Raw genomic sequence first — 12,208 nt, forward strand, 5'->3', positions numbered from 1 at the left:
TTCTCAACTAAAAGATTGTTTCTTTTCCAGTGGAGCTATGACATCATTTCAGCTAACAGACCAGTCAGTCATTGTGTTACAGAGCATCCTGTGACATTGTAGTATAACCTTAACACTTTATACTGCCGCAATAAAACAGTTATAGAAGTTGCCTTATTTTATATATATATATAAATATATATATAAAAAAATATATATATAAATACATATATATATATATATATAAACCCAGCTACTCGGGATATATATACACACATATATATGTATATATACATATATATACACACATATATATGTATATATACATATATACACACATATATATGTATATATACATATATACACACATATATATGTATATATACATATATACACACATATATATGTATATATACATATATACACACATATATACACATATACATATATATACATATACATATATATATACACATATATATATGTATATGTATATATATAAAAGGCTGTGCAATATGGTGGAAAGAGAACTAACTTGGGAGGTAGGCCAGGGTTGAAACCCCTCCCAAGAGGGAGCTGGGTGACACAGGGCAGGATCCTGATTCTGCAGCAGTGTGGAAAGGATTAGATCTTGATGTATGTCAGCCGCCTATCATGGAACCTGACAGTTACTGCTTCATAAATGGTTGCTGTTACTTTTATTCTCATTCAGAGACAAAGTATAATACTGAAAAGGCCAGTGACTTCCTTGTTGAAAGTCAGGACCAGGTAAATTCAGCTGTTGAGGTGTTACAGCCTATTAAAGACGCCAGTGAGACATTTTGGTGTTGAGTCAACCAGATACTGATACCATCCCTTGTTCACTGACAAATATGGGAAGGTAATTTCAGTAGGTCAGCCATCAGTGTGTGCCTTCCAAAACATTATAGTCATGTTACAGTAAACTTTTTATATTTGTTGCATCACAAAGATTTATTGAAGTGATAAAAGTTATTATGGAAAACAGTGTGCGGTAACTATGGTAACAGTTATTTGATCTCACAGTAATTAGCTAAGCATTTAGTTGCACAATACTTTCACAATGCCTTCCTGGTTAGTTCATTAAACAAAATTAGCTTTTGTTTGAACTGCCTTCCTACAGCGTCCTAAATTTGATTTTAGTTCAAAAGGAATTGGAAAGTGTATTTTAAAACTACCTTTCCAACTTACAGTTTATGGACATATTTGAGGTTGCAGCTGGCTTTTATTTAATTCTTTATTTATACTACACTATGATAATGATTCACTGGATTATCCTCTGAATTTCTCTTGGAAATGACCTAAGAAATGAACAGTAAAGTTGGAGACCAGTGCCTTAATTATGGCCCTGTTCCTCACTCATATTGCAGATTGGAGTCAACAGGTGTCCTTCTCAAGACTTTGTTTTTATACCTGTGAGTTTGGGGTGCTGTATAAATGTTAGAGTCCCAGGATCACACAAGTGGAGTCATTTCTTGATCATCTGCATACCTCCTGCTGGGACCTGGAGCTAGCAGGTGCCCAGGCTTTTTCTAAAGCCTCCCTCCTCCAGGTTACTCCTCTGCCCTGCTCAGCGTAGCTTGTGCTGTGTTTAGCAGCTCTTTTTGCAAGGTGGAATGTGCTGCAGATGAGTCACCTAAATGATGATGTCATCCTCAGAGGACTTCAGAGCTCTTGAGACAAGGGCCTCTCAGACTGTTTCTACTCTGCACCCGCTCTCCACTCACTCGCAGCAGACAGGGAAGCTTAACCCATACTGATTGGAGATCCCAAGCACAAAAGAAAGCTTCAAGCATTCAAGATTTTGAAACAGAAAAATACAGAAAATGAAACAAACAAAAAAAAACTTTTTAACTTATTTACTAAACATGAAGGGGTTCCAAAGTAAATTAGTGAAACAGGATTTTTAAAAATCCAATCAATGTTCCTTGTATTAATTGCATTTTAATTCCTGTCACCTCAGTGATTTAGCTCATTTAATTATTTTTTAAATAATACTAGCTTTTAAAAATAAGTTGCTTTCTGAGTTGTGAGTCAAGCTCTTTTCTCAGTTAACTCCATGTCACCTACCATTTTTCAGTTAGACAAGTTTTTTTTGCATATGGTCCGTAACATTTCCAGTTCTATGCATTTTTATTTGCCTAATTAGGTCATTATTTTCTAGATAGGAGAGATGCATCTTCAGTTTCACTGACAAGGAATAGAATTCTAGTAAGTAACTATTTGAGGCCGGGCACGGTGGCTCATGCTGGTAATCCCAGCATTTTGGGAGGCCAAGGCAGGCAGATGACCTGAGGTCAGGAGTTCGAGACCAGCCTGGCCAACATGATGAAACCCCATCTGTACTAAAAATACAAAAATTAGCCAGGCCTGGTGGTGCACGCCTGTAATCCCAGCTACTTGGGAGGCTGAAGCAGGAGAATTGCTTGAACCTGGGAGGCGGAGGTTGCAGTGAGCCAAGATCGTGCCATTGTACTCCAGCCTGGACTTCAGAGGGAGACTCAGTCTCAAAAAAAAAAAAGAACCTATTTGTTCTTGAGTAGTCTTGCAATTTTTCAGGACAATCTGAAGATGATAAAAATAATAATAATAATAATAAATAGAATAATAACTTATCCCAGGTGGCTTCAGCACCTGACTTCTTTTTCCCCCATCTTCCCTATCCCTCCTTTCATCTGGTATGATAGTCACGTGTCAGCTGATATCAAGGCCCCTAAAACTCTTCACACCCCCCTTCCATATCCTTTTCCTGTCCATAGGAGAATGTCTTTCTCTCACTCCATTTGGAAAACATTTGATGTCCTTTGATGCAACTCTCATTTCAGCTTCTGTGAAACTTTCTGAATTTCCCTCACACTTCATCCTGTCTTCTAACCCTCTCATGTCATTTGTACCTAATTCTTAGCCACACATCATTATTCATTATAATTTGTGGTTAAAAACTATCTTGCCAAGTGGGCTATGAACTCCACTAGAGAAGTGCCACTCTTTATCCTTCCCTGTACCCTCCCATAGTATCCAGCAGGTAAGAACGTGCCCTATGGATAGCCAACCAAACCACTGAGTTCTCTTCCTCTCACTGCCCTCTAACTTCCTGAATTCTACTCATTTGTATTTCCTCGTTGGCTGCCCAGCCCAGCCACACTGGATAATCACCCTCTCAACTCTCCCAATTTTGATTCCTTTTCTCTAGACCTAATGTTTTATGTAGGGACCTCCAGCCACTTCAGGGAAAGAGGAAACAAAGTACTATTTATTGAGTCACCTAATGTGTTTTCGATGCCATATGAGGTGTTTTGCTGATTTCCACAATCCTATGAATAAATATTAATATCCAGATTTTTTTTTTGTCATGAGAGACTAAGGTTCAGAATGATTAAGTGACATAATGAGCTAATAATTGAAAGAGCTGGAATTCAAACCCAGAACGCTCCACCTACAAAACCCAAGTGTCTTCACTTTTTCCAGTCCAATAACTCTGTTTTGTCTTTAGCCTGACCTAAATTCCAGCCTTAGCCAATTTCTTAGAGTAGTCACTGGCACCCTATATTCCTTTGATCTCATGGCCTTCTTCTGTGCCATCAGTAAGCCAGAGGTCTGCCCCCCACACTGGGTCTTCTGTCCTGCTGTAGTGCTCAAGATGTCTGCCAAAGAAATTCAGAGATTCTTCCAGAAGTGGCTTTTTACAAAGACAGGATACTCAATTTCATTTAGACAAAGAATGCCCAGTCCAGCACTCACGTAGCACCCCAGCCCCTGTATTGCCCAGGGCCAGCATTGACAATCATGAGTACATTCTCAATATAGCCTTCCAGGAAGCCCTTAGCCAATCAAACAGAATGGAAACCATAGATTAAATCTATTTCCCACTCTGATTTGCTTCCAACTTGCTGTTGCTGTGCAGTTTTCCTGCCCTTCTTTGTTGGTCTTACCATGCATTCTTCACACCCTGAAACCCCTCTTCCTTACTCCGGACTAACTGGAGGACTGATTGTATTTTACTTTGCTTACTGATACCTTTTGCTTTGCTTTTTCCCACACTAATTTTTCTACTTGGCCTACCTTCCTCCTATCACTGATTGTAGAATAATTAATAATAGAATAGCTTCATTTGAGTATAAACTTCATAAAGGCAGACGCATATGGTTATTATCTCTGATTGTATATACAGTCCCTCATAGAGTGTCTGACATAATGGTAGAACCTCCATGAACCTTTGAATAAAGAAGGAAGGAGAAAGGGAAGGAAGGGTGGATTTGGCACAGGTATTATGCTATATACAGATGTATTTTTGTTTGTTTGTTTCATCCTAATAACCCGATGAAGTTAGTGTTATCCCTATTACAGACAAGCAAATGGAATCTCATAGAGGTCACTCTGCTAGTAAGTGGAAGAGCTTCCTGTTTTTCACTGACATGCCAAATGCTATCTTCTGGAAAGCCTTTTATTATTCCCCCACCTTGACCACTGCATTGCACAACTGTGGGGGACACCATTCACACAGATGACAGTGTGAATGGCTCCCCCTGGAGTTGTGTGGTTGGTGGCCTTGGTAATAACTTGTTCACTGGTGTCCTGATGGCGCATGAGATCTTTCTTACAGCAGTGTTCATACTCTGCCTTGTATCCTGTACTCAAGTCCTATTTCCTCTGCTAGGTTATGAATTCCTTGAAGGAAGGGAAAGTGCTTTCTTCATCTTTGTGTCCCCTGCCAGTAACACACAAAGGGATTGTTGAATGGTCAGATATCCTATCTGCTGGTTTACTGAGTTTGAGGCTCTGTGACATGGGTTTATCAACCATGCTTTTCCTCACCTAGGCTTCCCTCCTGCTGTGCTCACCCTGCATCATTCTTGCTAGTTCCTGAGGAAGGCATCCCCTCCTCAAATCACCTCTCTGAAGTCAAGGCCATGATATTCATTAGGCACTAGAGGCACAATGACTAAATAATATGGTACTTTTCAGGACCTAAACAATTTTAGAGATCTCAAAAGAAAATGGCTTTAAAACACAAAAAGGCACAGGATCGAATATAAGTGTTTGCACAAAGATAAAACCAAATAATTTGTCATCTTCTTTTTTTTTTTGAGACGAAGTCTCGCTTTGTCGCCCAGGCTGGAATGCAGTGGCGCGATCTCAGCTCACTGCAAGCTCCGCCTCCCAGGTTCACGCCATTCTCCTGCCTCAGCCTCCCGAGTAGCTGGCACTACAGGCACCTGCCACTACGCCCAGCTAATTTTTTGTATTTTTTAGTAGAGACGGGGTTTCACTGTGTTAGCCAGGACGGTCTTGATCTCCTGACCTCGTGATCCGCCCGCCTTGGCCTCCCAGAGTGCTGGGATTACAGGCCTGAGCCACCGCGCCCAGCCTGTCATCTTCTTTAAATGTTAAATTTAGCAGTCATTACTGAGAAATCATAGGAAACTGTAAATTAAATGAATAACCAGCAACCAAATAATTTTTTAAAAAAGATGCAAAAATTCTTTCAAAAACGTTTTGGGCAGAAAATTATTTTTAATTGGGTATGAATACAACTTTTAATATGTTAGATACGATATCAGTATCTTCAGTGGGATATCTTCAGTGGGAGAGCCTCCAGAAAACGAACATACTTGGGATCCTAAAAATAAACTGTCTGGGTCCAAAATGCTGTGCACATAGCCCGTGAAATATTTGCTGGATTTTAATTGATTATAGTTAAATGATGATGGTCTTTTTTGTTGTGGAAGGAAGGAAGCATGGGTATTTTACATTATTATTTTGTTTTGTTTTCTTTTATTTATGAAAAGAAAAAGGAGTTAAGGGAATTTTCCCAGCTTAGGTGGAATGAGTGCCGCATTCCTGCGGAGATATTGAGCAATCTTTGGGGCCCTTGAATGGCACCAGTAAGGCCCTTCAGAGTACTCTGTCCTGGCCCTGCTCTTAGGTTTGCTTGCCACGCTGTCTGGTTCCTTCAGAATGTAGGAAGTTGGGGGTGGCACAGAAGCCCCAAGGGCAGTATGCTAGTGCAAAGGAAGCAAAGGCAAGCCATTGCCAGGTGCTGCCAGCAGAGCAGAGCATGTGCTGTCATGAGGCATGAGGGAACTGACCTTTCCACTTGCCCTTCACACTCAGGGTGACTCAAAGTGCTGACCCATTGTTTTAGGTACTGATTATACAGCGAACGTGTTGATATGGTAGAGGTATTTCCTCAGCTATGAGTGTTGAATGTTTAAAGTCAAGTAGATTTTTGGTATGCTTTTGCTTCGGTCAAGAGGGTCTTCTTTTTTCTTTCTTTCTGTCTTTTGGATATTGTTTTGGTTTTCATTCTGTAGTACAAATTGCAGTCCCGGAAGCTGAAATTCACTTCCACCTGTTCAAAAATTGCTGTAGACTTTAGTGCTTTTACTAACTGTGCATAATACTGATATGCCCTTGCTGCTGAAATTTTATATCTAAGATTGTCTTCCTATTATCTAGTCAGGATTCAACTCACACTGAGAACCAGGATGGGATTGGAATTAAGGCACATTCAGCTGGAGGTTAGAGCCATAGTCAAATGTGAAAATACAAAGCATATTAAATATATTGTGTTTGTATAATCATTATATTAGATCAACTATAACCAACACGAAGGGAAGTTTTTTAAATAAGTGGATTTATGTTATCTGCCATCTCCAAAAGTTTAGAGTTGCCAGTTAAATACATACGTATTTTTCAAAGGAAATTATCAAAAAGGACATTCCACTCTTATTACAAAGCTATTTCGGATAAATATTTTGATAGATGTGGTTCAGTGAACCTGGGAGCTGAGACATGGCTGAGCCTGGAGCAGTTAGCACAGATGGAGCACTGAGATATAGCAAGGGTTGGTTTTTTTCTTATACATATTGCAAATCGTTGACTGAGATAGCATGAACATTACATTTTCCATGCCACTCAGAAAAGTAGCTTCCTTATGAGAAATGATCTTCTTAAGAATGATAGTGATAATGACCATACTAAGACTTCTCTCACAAGTAAATGTATAATGGTGTATGTTACAATATGAGCATTTTGTTAAATAAGAGTACTAATTAGAAGCAATTCAGTAGACTGGGGTGAGTAAGGTCAAGTCTGCTTAACTTTGTGTCGGATATAATGTAAGTGTTTGGGGTTAGGATATTTACTGGTCCTAAGTGGCAAAATGCAAAAGATAGAAATGCATTAAGATAGAAAGATTGCTACTTTGATTTTTCTCTTTTTTGAAGCTGAGTTGAACCATAACTTATAATTTATTAAAATAATCAAGTGTGTCATCTTGATTATTAGGAAATAAGCATCCTTATTTAAAACGTTGACCGTTCCATACTTGCCTGTCTTCTTAGTGGATGGATTGCTTGTTAAGTGACATTATAAAATCGTAACATTTTTTTCCCCCTTTGAGCCTTAAGTTTGCCCTTAAGAAGGTGGCATTATTTTCATTCCTTTGTTATTAGCAGAGGAATGACTTAGTAACCCCAGCGCAGTCATCTATCCTGTCTATCAATTAGTAAGAAATAGTGTGAACCATGTAACAATGTGCATGTTTTTTATTTGTCATTTTTTGTTTTCCTTTTGGACTGTAAATTCCTCAAGGGCAGGGACCATCTTTATGTTCTCATGTAGTGGTTATCAACCAAATGTTGGAGGACTCACTGCCAAGAAAGTGATGATTGTCTTTAACACCCCAAAAGCTGTCAGTAAACAAATGGAAAAGATGATTTTTTAAAGCTGTCTTTATTAACATAGGCAAGAACGTGGATAATATGAGCTAGTTAGAAGAGTTACAGCTCCCTCTTCCCTGCCTTTGCTGGAAGTTGGTTCATTGTAAACTTAGTCTTGTGTTTATAACTAGAGAGAAATAGACCCAAATACATCCTCAGAGAGAGATTCCATAAATTCAGCAACTGAATTGGATTTTCCAGAGTGTTTCTAAACTAATGAAATGTCCTCTCTAAACCATTTACCTAAAATGTTCTATGGTTGCAACATCTGCTAAGCCTATTACATTCTTTTATTAAACAGTTTTACTGTCCTCTGTGCAAACTGCTTATTTGAAGCAGTAAAGCTGAGTTGACTCTGGACTTGCTAACAAACAGAATTGTTTTTTAACAGTGAGAAAAACTACATATTCCCTATCATCATACTTAGTTTTGAAACCATCTGTTCAGAAATGATCCTATTAATTTAAAAAAGAAAGTATTTGAAGTCCAGCTGATTATAATAAAATTGATACTGATTCTAGCAATGCTTTTGACCTCTCATACACCTTTAGTTTTTTTGTTTGGGTCCCAGACAGGAGAAAGCCTTTAAATGTCTATAGATTCTTTAAGGCACAGGAGTCAATAACGATTCACTGACTAATGGAGGAAATATTTTTATCACGTAAGATTCAAAGTTTGGTAAGGGAAATCTCATTATAAACTGGTGTAGTTAATCTGTAACTATATTTGGATTGAATAAACGTGTTAGCAATTTCTCAAATGCATACTTGCCTCCCTGCCTGCTGCCCTACAAACCTACAGTCTTCCTGAATGGTAGCACAGCTGCACAGACCACAGAGGTTTTCAGGAAGAAAACTCTGCCTGCCTATCCAGAATGGGTCGGTGAATGCAGATGTCACCTTTTCTTTTTTGTCTACAACTTTTGTAACAGTTATAAGCCGATTAAGATAGCTTTAAAGCATTCAGACTTTGCCACTGACTGTCTTTCTTCCTTAAAACACATGAGAAAGTTATAGCTAGCTCTTTTCCCAACTGTGCAGAACACTGCAAACAATAGCATGGGTTATTCATCTTGAAGCCATTAAAAGGATATTGGCCCAATTTGTAATTTTTGTGGTAGTGCTTTAATATTGGAGACATTCTAGTTTTGGAGACAAAATCAATTTGAGATGGATCTGTCACTTTGTCAACTGAGGCAAAGATAAAAGTTCAGTCACTAAATGACTAAAATTTCAACGCATTATACAGCAAGGTTGCCAGAGGAGATCATTGGGTGTATCGAGAGGGTGATTTTTTTTTTTTTCTAGAGAGGGTCTTGCTCTGTTGCCCAGGTTGGAGTGCAGTGGCACAATCTCGGCTCACTGCAGCCTCTGCCTCCCGGGTTCAACCGATTCTCTTGCCTCAGCCTCCTGAGTAGCTGTGATTACAGGAGTGCACCATCACACCCAGCTGATTCTTGTATTTTTAGTAGAGCAGGTATTTTGCCATGTTGGACAAGCTGGTCTCAAAACTCCTGCCCTCAAGCAATCTTACCTGCCTCAGCCTCCCAAAGTGCTGGGATTACAGACATGAGCCACCGTGCAAGGCCATAACTTTTTTTTTTTTTAAAGAGATGGAGTCTTGCTATGTTGCCCAGGCTGTTGTCAAACTCCTGGCCTCAAGCAATCCTCCCACTTCTGCCTCCCAAAGTGCTGGATTACAGGCATGAGCAACCACAACTGGCTAAGTGGGTGATTTAAGAATCTTAGAAGGCTCTAATATACTTCCTAATCTCCCTCCATGCTCTGTCTAGCTCGTAGCTTGCAAACTCTAACTCCTACAGGAGCCAGGAAGGGAAGGAAATGGATAAAACTGGTCCCATTGAAATTGGTGAGCTAGAGAGCAAATACCCTGTCTAGTGTTGCATCTTCCAGTTTTTCTAGAGAAATTGGATGTTTGGATTTTTTAATGTCATCCCTTAATTATTTTTTTTTCTTTGAGAAGGAGTCTTGCTCTGTCACCCAGGCTAGAGTGCAGTGGCATGATCTTGGCTCATTGCAACCTACCCCACCCAGGCTTAAGCGATTCTCCTGCCTCAACCTCCCGAGTAGCTGGGATTACAGGCGCATGCCACTACACCCAGCAAATTTTTGTATTTTTAGTGGAGCTGGGGTTTCACCATGTTGGCCAGGCTCGTCTGGAACTCCTGACCTCAAGTGATCTGTCCACCTTGGCCTCCCAAAATGGTGAGATTATAGGTGTGAGCCACTGCACCCAGCAAGATCCCTTAATTTTTAAATATTAGCTATTGATTGAAATTTGAAATGCAACGTTTAGCTAAACAAAACCTATTTGCAGGCTACATATGGTTGATGCATCGCATATTTACCTCTGCTCCACTTACTCCTTTGATTTAAGAGTTAGAACTTGTCCTTTTGGCTTGGGGCTTTTGTCTTTTAATTTTCAAACAGCTATAACCTGGAGAAAGGGTGTACTTCAGACTGTGTCAATGAAGAGTTGGTAATTTCCACCGAGTTCAATTCAAGACAGTTACTCCCCGTTGTCTGTGTATAATATATTGTGCTTGGGCACCAGTAATAATGTTACACAGCTTATCCCTTCAAAGTATCTGTTGACCGTGCAAGAGAAGGGTTCCCTGACACCAGTGACCTGTGTTACACACAATGCCATGTGTAACAGTGTACAGCCCTACTGGGCAGTTCTGGACTCTACTTGAAAATATTTTTACCAAACTTATGGATGGAAACTGTGAGAATCATTCTGATGAGGGCATCTATGCTAATTGTAGGAAGGTAGTCTAGCATAATTGTTGAAAGAGCAAGTCATAAAGCCAAACTGCCTGGATTAGAATCTTAATTGTGCTTCTTGACAGCTGTGTGACCTTGGGTATATTATGTAACCTCTCTGTGGTTTCATTTTTCACATCAGTAAGTGGAAAGAGTAATAATATCTACATCATAGAGTTATGATGATGATTACATAAGACAACCTTCTATATAAAGCTCTTAGCACAAGGTCTGATATATAGTAAATGCAAAGTAATTATTAGCCACTTCTGCTGCTATTGTTTTTAATTAAGAAAACACTGGGCCGGGCGCGGTGGCTCACGCCTGTAATCCCAGCACTTTGGGAGGCCGAGGTGGGCGGATCACGAGGTCAGGAGATTGAGACCATCCTGGCTAACACGGTGAAACCCCATCTCTACTGAAAATACAAAAAATTAGCCAGGCGTAGTGGCAGGCGTCTGTAGTCCCAGCTACTTGGGAGGCTGAGGCAGGAGAATGGAGTGAACCTGGGAGGCGGAGCTTGCAGTGAGCCGAGATTGCGCCACTGCACTCCAGCCTGGGTGACAGAGCGAGACTCGGTCTCAAAAAAAAAAAAAAAGAAAGAAGACACTGAACTTAGAATCAGGAGATCTGGGGCTAGGCATGGTGGCTCATGCCTGTAATCCCAGCACTTTGGGAGGCTTAAGCAGGCGATCACTTGAGTCCAGGAGTTCAGAACCACCATGGTCAACATGACGAAACCCCGCATATACAAAAGTTAGCTGTTCGTGGTGACCTGCACCTGTAGTCCCAGCTACTTGGGAGGTTGAGGTGGGAGGTGGAGGTTTCAGTGAGCCAAGATCATGCCACTGCACACCAGTCTGGGCAAGTGAGACTTTGTGTCAAAAAAATAAAAAAAGAATCAAGAGATCTTGGTTTAGGCACCCATTTTGCCTGTTAGTGTCTCTAACCAACTGGAAACTGCTTAATTAACCTCTGTGAATATCAATAAGATCAGGATAACATGAAGATTAAATGCAATTATGTATCAAGACACATAAAGCAATGCACAAATGAAAGGTATTGTTTGGTGGCGGGGAGGGCTGTCCAGCTGGGGAGGAGGCAGTGCCCTCATGACACAGCACAGTCAACATGTAGACCCTAGAGGAACCCAGGGCCCATTTTGCCTCTTTGTTTTGACTCAGGCACTTGATCCACAGCAAGCATTGGACTATTACTGGCTTTAGAATGATTCAAGTAGGCCGGGCGCGATGGCTCACCCCTGTAATCTCAGCACTTTGGGAGGCCAAGGTGGGCGGATCACAAGGTCAGGAATGGAGACCATCCTGGCTAACATGGTGAAACCCCGTCTCTACTAAAAATACAAAAAAATTAGCTGGGCATGGTGGCGGGTGCCTGTAGTCTCAGCTACTCGGGAGGCTGAGGCAGGAGAATGGCGTGAACCCGGGAGGCAGAGCTTGCAGTGAGCTGAGATCACACCACTGCACTCCAGCCTGGGCAACAGAGCGAGACTCCAAAAAAAAAAAAAAAAGAATGACTCAAGTAAACATTTAGAGAGTAAAAAAAAAAAAAAAAAAAAAAAAATTGAGTTCTGCCACTTTGTTAAAAAAAATCCCTGAAAGAAAGAGTATGTATTTGACTCTCACAACTCCTTTATTAGACTTGCTTTGGAAGAGTTCCAAACTGTGGCTGAGAGGATGG

General features: G+C 40.4%; 1 protein-coding gene across 8 annotated transcripts in view; it reads left to right on the plus strand.

The window, feature by feature from the left end:
- The window catches only part of NSMCE2 (NSE2 (MMS21) homolog, SMC5-SMC6 complex SUMO ligase), a 281,791-nt gene that overhangs the window by 186,439 nt on the left and 83,144 nt on the right, over positions 1-12,208 (plus strand). The window lies entirely within an intron of this gene.

Source organism: Symphalangus syndactylus, chromosome 7, assembly GCF_028878055.3.
Source record: "Symphalangus syndactylus isolate Jambi chromosome 7, NHGRI_mSymSyn1-v2.1_pri, whole genome shotgun sequence".
NCBI lineage: Eukaryota > Metazoa > Chordata > Mammalia > Primates > Hylobatidae > Symphalangus > Symphalangus syndactylus.